General features: G+C 39.2%; 1 protein-coding gene across 2 annotated transcripts in view; it reads left to right on the top strand.

Annotated features, from left to right (window-relative positions):
* Nucleotides 1-58: 58 nt before the first annotated feature.
* Nucleotides 59-8,073, top strand: part of JAML (junction adhesion molecule like) — a 40,731-nt gene continuing 32,716 nt past the window's right edge. For both annotated transcript variants that reach the window (XM_074400672.1, XM_003923639.4), the window contains exon 1: nucleotides 59-1,679. The gene's annotated coding sequence lies outside the window, so the exon portion shown is untranslated. The remainder of the gene's footprint in view (nucleotides 1,680-8,073) is intronic.

Here is an 8,073-nt window from a genome sequence, read left to right as displayed (position 1 = left end):
AAAGTGGGAGTTGTCATGTGAAAGAGATGAGGGTTTGTGGTGTTAAGAGAAACTTGAACTGAATTAAATTTAAAAGAGTTTAATTGAGCACGGAATGATTTATGAATCAGGCAGTCCCCTGAGCCAGAGTAGGCTCAGAGACTCCAGTGCAGCCATGTGGTAGAAGATTTATGGGCAGAAGAAGGAAAGTGATATACGGAAAACAGAAGTGAGATACAGAAACAGCCGGATTGGTTACAGCTCGGTGTTTGCCTTATTTGAACAGTTTGAACCATTGGCTGTCTTCGATTGGCCAAACTCCATGATCGACATAAGAGTAGACTACAGTCTGTATGCTATTCCATTTAGGTTGCAGTTCATAATGTACAGAAAAACCTTTAGCCCAAACTTAAAATACGTAAGGAGGCAGGTTTAGGCTAAGACTGATTTAACAGTGGTTTTCAGCATCATGTAACCAGTCATGTCTGGGCTGTACCCCAGCAAGAACCTGCGGAGATTCCGTGGTGTGCTGGAACCAGCTCACATAGCAAGAGCTGATTACAGGCTGAGTATCCCTAATCTGAAAATGCAAAACCTGAAATACTCCAAAACCTGAAACTTTTAGTGCCAACACGATGCTCCAAAGAAATGGTTATTGGAGCATTTTGGATTTTCAGATTAGGGATGTTCAACTGGTATATTTTTGGCAAATATTCTAAAATTTGAAAAAAAAAATGAAATCTGAAATACTTCTTCTCCCAAGAATGTTGGATAAGGGATACTCCACCCATATTAAATTTTTAGGAATTTCGCAAACCAGTTGGTAGCTTGAAATAGGCCATGATGGGGATATTTATGCTGTGAAGATTGCTGGCTGTCCAGCACATCAGTTCTCAAGGACCATGTAGCGTAGTACTTGGGAGCAAACATTCAACAGCTTTTCAGATGCTACAGGACAAGTTCCATAAGATGAGTCTGCCCATGCCTAGGTCAAGATTGAAGATGTGTACATTGAAAACACTTATTTTGAAGTGGTGACTGAGAGGTATCTTGAAGTGAAGAAGCCTTGAGTTCTTATCTAGGATGTCCAAGTCACCCAAGAGGTTCTCTGTGAGAATAAATTGCTTCCTGTATTCTGGAAAAGCTGATACCACATGACCAGAAGAAACTACCATGTGTAGGTGGTGAGCTGGAGGACTGGGCAGGCATATCTTTGGAAGCAGGGGTTGGGTGATTGCCTGGCAAGGTTGCGCCTCTGTTTTGAGAGGAAAAATAGAGGTTGTGTATCTTAAACACAGAATATTTTTTGTTAATATTAAATTTATTGTATTTTGTTTTCATGAAACTGATTTCTTTCTCAGCACCTATTGTATGCCTGGTGCCATTCAAGTTCCTACCCTCAGAGGTAGGAGATGGCACCTGAAGAGGTCTGAGTGTAAGGTCCACCTCAGTATGTTAAATTTGTTGCCTCCTTTTAGAATGAAAGTACACATAAAAATTGGGTAATGGGCTAGATGACTGAAACGAGAAACTTAATTTAGAGTTCCTGTTTGCATCTCTGCAGCCACTTCAGAAGGCACGCGTTTGGTTTGCTCTGAGCCTAACCTAGAGTGCTCACAGATGCCTTTCAGTTGAGCTTGGGAACTGCATCTGTGGGAAGATTTCAGTGCATTGCTTCTCCTGGGTGCTCTTCATCTTGGGTAAGCAGTTGCTTTGAATTTCTTAAGCCCTTACCTCTTAAACCAACTTTTCTCATTCAGAAGTGTGCCAGTTCTGAAGGCTGGTTGAATTGGCAGTCTCTCAGGATTGTGAATTGCAGAACTCTTGATCTCTGCAGGGGATGTCATAGAGTAGTCTAGTGGGTGCTGTTTCAGTTACTGTCGTGTAGAGTAACTTAGGTGAATCTGCTCAGCTAAAAGAGGAGCAAAGTTTGCTCATAATGAGTATATGACAATGACGATGCTAAGACTTCAGCTTTTAGGTCATCTCTAGGTTTTGGTAGAGCTGTGACTGGCTGTCCTTGAGCTCATGGAAGAGCTCTTCCTTCACTGTTTTTATTTTTAGAAGACAGTTTTAAATTTTATTTTAAAACAAATTTTATTATGTGTATTTAAGATATACAACACAATGCTGTAGATACATGTAGATAGTAAAAAGTTTACTATGGTGAAGCAGATTAACATAGCCATCGTTTCACATAGTTATACCACTGTTTTTCTTCTGCCCATTATAGGCAAGCCAATATTTAACCTTTAGGAACCCGAGACTTAAACCTCCCAAGAGAGCTAGGCTACTGGCCATACTTATTATACCTCAGCACAGCCCTGACCTTGGGAAAGGCCGATGTATGAAGGTTTAAGTATAACCCAGTCTGAAGAAGGGAGCAGGAGTAAGGACCTCCAGGGTCCCATTCGTGTAGAAGGTTAACTGATGTGACCTGGACTGTGTCACAGAAGCCATGTAACCTACCAGTCTGTATTTAGTGGCTTAAGAAGGAAAAATGAAGGCTTATTTTAAGAGGCATGGCTTAGAGTGGTTACATGGACTTGTATGCCTAAAAACGTCCGAGAGCCCAGAGTTGCACAGCAGTGCGCGGACAGATTGAGGGGACTTGGCATTGCAGGCGGACAACACTCTTTGAGTAAGGCAAGGCTGTGCAGTTCGTTTGCTCAGTGGTTAGTTGTCTTTACTAGGGACAAACTGACTGACAGCAACTCTCCCTTATTTTGTCTCATGATATTGTAATTTTGGGAGGTAACGTTCACTATGTGGCATGTTGCTTTTCTAAAGACTTTTTTTTTTTTTTTTTCTGTAGTAACTGCCAAGGAGAACAATTCCCCTACATTGTTTAGTAACTTTTAAAAATGGATACATAATAATTACACATATTTATGGAGTGCAGAGGGATGTTTTAATATGTAACAATGTATAGTGATCAGATCAGGCTAATTAGCATATCCATTGCCTCAAAGACTTTTTCATTTATTTATGTTAGGAACACTCAATATCCTCCTTCTAGCTATTTGAAACTATGTATCATTGTTAACCATAGCCATCTTAATGTGGTATAGGACACTGAAACTTATTCCTCCTATCTAGCTGTAATTTTGTTTCCTTTAATAAATCTCTCCCTATGTCCCTTCTCCTCTAGTATCCTCTGTTCTACTTTTTACTTCTGAGATCAACATTTTTCGCTTCCACATATGAGTAAGACCACTCAGTGTTTAAGTTTCTGTTCCTGGCCTATCTAACTTAACAGAATGTCTCCCAGTTCTGTTACTGTGAATCACAGGATTTTATTCTTTTTAATGCCAAAATAATATTTCACTGTGTACATATATCACATTTTCTTTACCCATTTATCTATTGTTGGACACCTAGATTGATTCTGTATCTTGGCTATTGTAATAGTGCTGCAGTAAACATGGGAGTGTAGAGGCCTCTTCAATATACCAATTTCCTTTCCTTTGGATAAATATCCAGTGGTGGGATTGCTAGGTCATATGGTAGTTCTATTTGCAGTTTTTTTGAGGGACCTCCATATTGTCTTGGATAGTGACTAGCCAGGGCCAGTGTCATGGGAGGTAAGGGTATTTACCAAGAAAGTCGTAAGTAAAGAAAGGGAGATTTATTAGAGAAAGTATGAAAATATGTTGCAAGGTTGCCATGGGCATCACAACAGGAAAGGGCTGTCTGCAAAGAGGCAGGGACTAGAGGGAAGTTTTACAGGGTTGTGCTAGAGGGGCTGCCTATGGAATGAGGTCATTGTGCCCACAGAGGTCGTTGTGGCCTTGGGTTGTTTGATTAGCTGTCTCTCAGAACAGTTGTTCATTGTTCTTCCCCACCTGGGGTCCTCACCAACTTGAGCCACTGCGCCCCTTCCTCATTGCTGCTTACTTATCAGGACGCTACATTCCACCCCTGACAGAACAACAATGACAAATCTTTGGCATTGGGTAGAGGTCTCACCTTCCAACTGCTTCCCGCTGACCAGGGGCATAGAATTTTCCCTACCTAGAATTGTTGATCTGTTAAGGGACCCTGTGGATCATTGTCCTGGATTGTGGGATATAGAGTATTAGATTTTGCTGGAGGAAGGGTCTCATCAGAGGAGGGAGCATGTCAAGGCAAAACTGGTATCCAGCTGAATTCCGGGTAGACGTGTAAAGGTAGCAGCCATCATTAGGGAGAGACTGATGGCCCATTAACAACATCATTTGAAGGTGAAACTGCTGAATTCCAGAAGATAAAATTTTGTTTCTTAAGCCAGTTACTGAAAAGTTGAAGAAACATCTTTTGAAGTCTGTCTGTTTTTCCTTATTGAAAGCCCTTTTAGATAACCTGGAAGTTTCTTGATGAAAAGCATTTGAATTTAAATAGACACAGCATGGGGAACCAATTTTGGACTACTATACCTTAGTTACATACAACATTCTTTTTAATAAATTTCTCTCATGAATTTTCTCATGACTTACACCATCTATGACACGCTTAGACTTTATGACTTCTCCTAAATATATATATATATATCTTTTCTTTTTCTTTTTTGAGATGGAGTTTTGCTTTTGTTGCCCAGGCTGGAGCACAGTGGTGTGATCTTGGCTTACCACAATCTCTGCCTTCCACATTCAAGTTCAAGCAATTCTCCTGCCTCAGCCTCTCAAGCAGCTGGGATTGCAGGCACCTGGCACTATGCCCAGCTAATTTTTTGTATTCTTAGTAATGACGGTTAAACCACGTTGGCCAGGCTGGTCTCGAACTCCTGACCTCAGGTGATCCGCCTGCCTTGGCCTCCCAAAGTGCTGGGATTACAGGCATGAGCCACTGTGCTCAGCCAACATCTCTCTTTCTTAACAATTAGTCATTTTACTTTACAACAAGAATTTACAACACAAGATCCTTTCTTACATAAAATCTCTTTCTTTATAAGTCTCCTTACCAAAAATATCTCCTTACCTTTACAAACTTTTTCTTCTTCTTCTTTTTTTGAGACAGTCTTACTCTATTGCCCAGGCTGGAGTGCAGTGATGCAATCTCGGTTCACTGCAACCTCTGCCTCCTGGGTTCAAGTGATTCTCATGCCTCAGCCTCCCAAGTAGCTGAAACTACAGGTAGATGCCACTATGCTTGGCTAATGTTTGTATTTTTAGTAGAGATTGGGTTTTACCATGTTGGCTAGGCTGGTCTTGAACTCCTGACCTCAAGTGATCTACCACCTTAGGCTCCCAAAATGCTGAGATTATAGACATGAGCCACTGCACCTGGCCTTCACCTTTATGTCATTCTTTACATCTCTCTTATTTCCTGGTTCCTTTTACCTTGTTTTATATATAACCTTTTTTTTTTTTTCCTGATATGGAGTCTCACTCTATTGTCCAGGCTGGAATGCAGTGGCACAATCTTGGCTCACTGCAATTTCTACCTGATGGGTTCAAGCAATTGTTCTGCCTCAGCCTCCCAATTAGTTGTGACTACTGGTGTGTGCCACCACACCCAGCTAATTTTTGTATTTTTTTAAGTAGAGACAGGGCTTTGCCATGTTGGCCAGGCTGGTTTTGAATTCCTGACCTCTGGTGATCTACCCGCCTTGGCCTCCCAAAGTGCTGGGATTACAGGAGTGAGTCACCATGCCCAGCCTATATATAACCTTTAAGTAACCTTTGAATTAGACAAAAAATATTTTCCTTTTGTTAGGAAGTTAAGGTTTATTCTGCGTGTTGCTGTGTGAGTTCTGTGAAAGGGGCACAAATGAAGAGATTATCTCCCCTCAAGAGATTGCTAGGTTAAATTTCTTGCTAGGGTGTGTCTGAATAAGTGTGGGCTATTTTTAAACCCCTGAGATAGGACTATCTAGGTTGAAGATATTGGTTAAAGATTTAGGTAGCTTTTCTGGGAGAAACAGAGATATTAGAGGGAAAGACGAATTCAGAAGTTGGGTAAACATTAAGCAGGCACCCATCTTGGAAAAGACATATTTGCCTCAAATGGGTGTGGGGCATTTGGATATTACCTGGGATTGATAGGGGAATGGTAATTGATCCCTTAAATAATATAAAGGGATATGGACTTTTTCTTTTGGAGGGAGTGGGTGCCACTTGTTCTCATTACTCTACAGGGTTTGGAGGAGAGTTGCTCAGAGAAGATTAGTAAAGAGTCACTACAAGTCATTTCTGTAGCCAAAAGGATAACTCCAAAATTTCTAAAAGGCAAAAATCTTTACTTGCTAATAGAAGGGAGACTTAACTTTCCAAACAGGTCACAGTAAAGACAGCATGAGGCCAACCGAATCTGTCTTCTCTCTCCTCCTTTTTCTGTTGTTTATTAAAAGGTAAACAAAAATCTTTCATTATTTTTAAACGTTATGTAAAAATCTTGTTTAAAAGAGAAAGCCAAATTTCACCTTTGCATTAGTATATTATTAATGTTAAACCTAATTTTAAATAAAATCTTATAAACAAATCTGTACAATCACAATTAGTTTGACCATAAGGTAAAATGTCCATAAACCTCTCGTAATTCTTTACAATTTTCTGTTGAAAAAACAAATTCTCTAGAAAACCATTACTCAGATACATGGACCCAGATTCTGGCCCTACATCAGTATGCTTTTATTTCAGTGTTTGACCTATGGAAAAACTAAGTGATCCTTATACCCACAGAACTTTTTACAAGGTAAACCTGTCACAAATCATTTTCAACTTACTTAAATCATCAGTTTTGTACCACTACTCTTTTTTGTTGTTGTTGAGAAAGGGTCTCACTCTGTTTCCTGGGCTGGTTGGTGTGCAGTGGTACAATCTTGGCTCACTGCCACCTCCGCCTCCCGAGTTCAAGTGATTCTCCCGCCTCAGCCTCCCAAGTACCTGGGATTATCAGTGCCTGCCACCATGCCTGACTAATTTTTGTATTTTTACAAAATACAAATTTTTGTATTTTTACAAAATACAAATATTTGTATTTTTACAAAATACAAATTTTTGTATTTTTACAAAATACAAATTTTTGTATTTTTACAAAATACAAATTTTTGTATTTTTACAAAATACAAATTTTTGTATTTTTACAAAATACAAATTTTTGTATTTTTACAAAATACAAATTTTTGTATTTTTACAAAATACAAATTTTTGTATTTTTACAAAATACAAATTTTTGTATTTTTACAAAATACAAAAATTGGGTTTGCCATGTTGGCCAGGCTGGTCTTAAACTCCTGACCTCAAGTGGTCTGCCCACCTCAGCCTCCCAAAGTGCTGGGATTACAGGCGTGAGCCACCACCCAGCTCTCACATTACTCTTTTAGGTGAGGCCAATACTTAAAACCCTCTGAGCTAGACAAAATTATATTCTCTTTGACAGAAACCATACTCACATGCCTTCTTATAACCTCCCACCAAGAACACATTCTTTATTTACAGTCTTTATTTTTTATTTACACTGTTTATTTTGTATTATATTTACACTGTCTTTATTTTTTATTTATACTGCCTTTATTTTTTATTTTATTTACACTGTATTTTTTAATTATATTTATACTGTATTTTTTAAAATCATTAGAGTCATGTGACCTAAAAGAGATTAAAGTTTCCATTTTTCTGATAATATGTTTGATTTTATTTTCTTTAAGCCAATTAATTAAAGATTTTATATAAATACTATACACACAACACATATAAATACACAGACAGAAATGGAGAATCAAGACAAAATTCCATTGACTGAGAAGTTTTAGAGGGAAGGGGCTTTTTTTATTTTTGAGACAGGCAGACTGGAGTGCAGTGGTGCAATCACAACTCACTGCAGCCTCAACCTCCTGGGCTCAAGTGATCCTCCCACTTCAGCCTCCTGAGTAGCTAGGACTACAGATGCCTGCCACTACAACTATACCCAGCTAATTTATTTTATTTTATTTTTTGGTAGAGATGGGGTTTTGCCAAGTTGCCCAGACAGGTCTCAAACTCCTGGGCTCAAGTGATCTGTCTGCCTCGGCCCCTCAAAGTGCTACAATTACAGGTGTGAGCCACTGTGCCTGGCCAGCAGGGGCTTTGAAAACAGTATCTATATACATACAGGCCAAATATCATCTTTAATTAA

The sequence above is a fragment of the Saimiri boliviensis genome, chromosome 6, assembly GCF_048565385.1.
Source record: "Saimiri boliviensis isolate mSaiBol1 chromosome 6, mSaiBol1.pri, whole genome shotgun sequence".
Lineage (NCBI taxonomy): Eukaryota > Metazoa > Chordata > Mammalia > Primates > Cebidae > Saimiri > Saimiri boliviensis.
The sequence above is the reverse complement of the archived record's forward strand: the minus strand, read 5'-3'. Positions and strand labels throughout refer to the sequence as shown.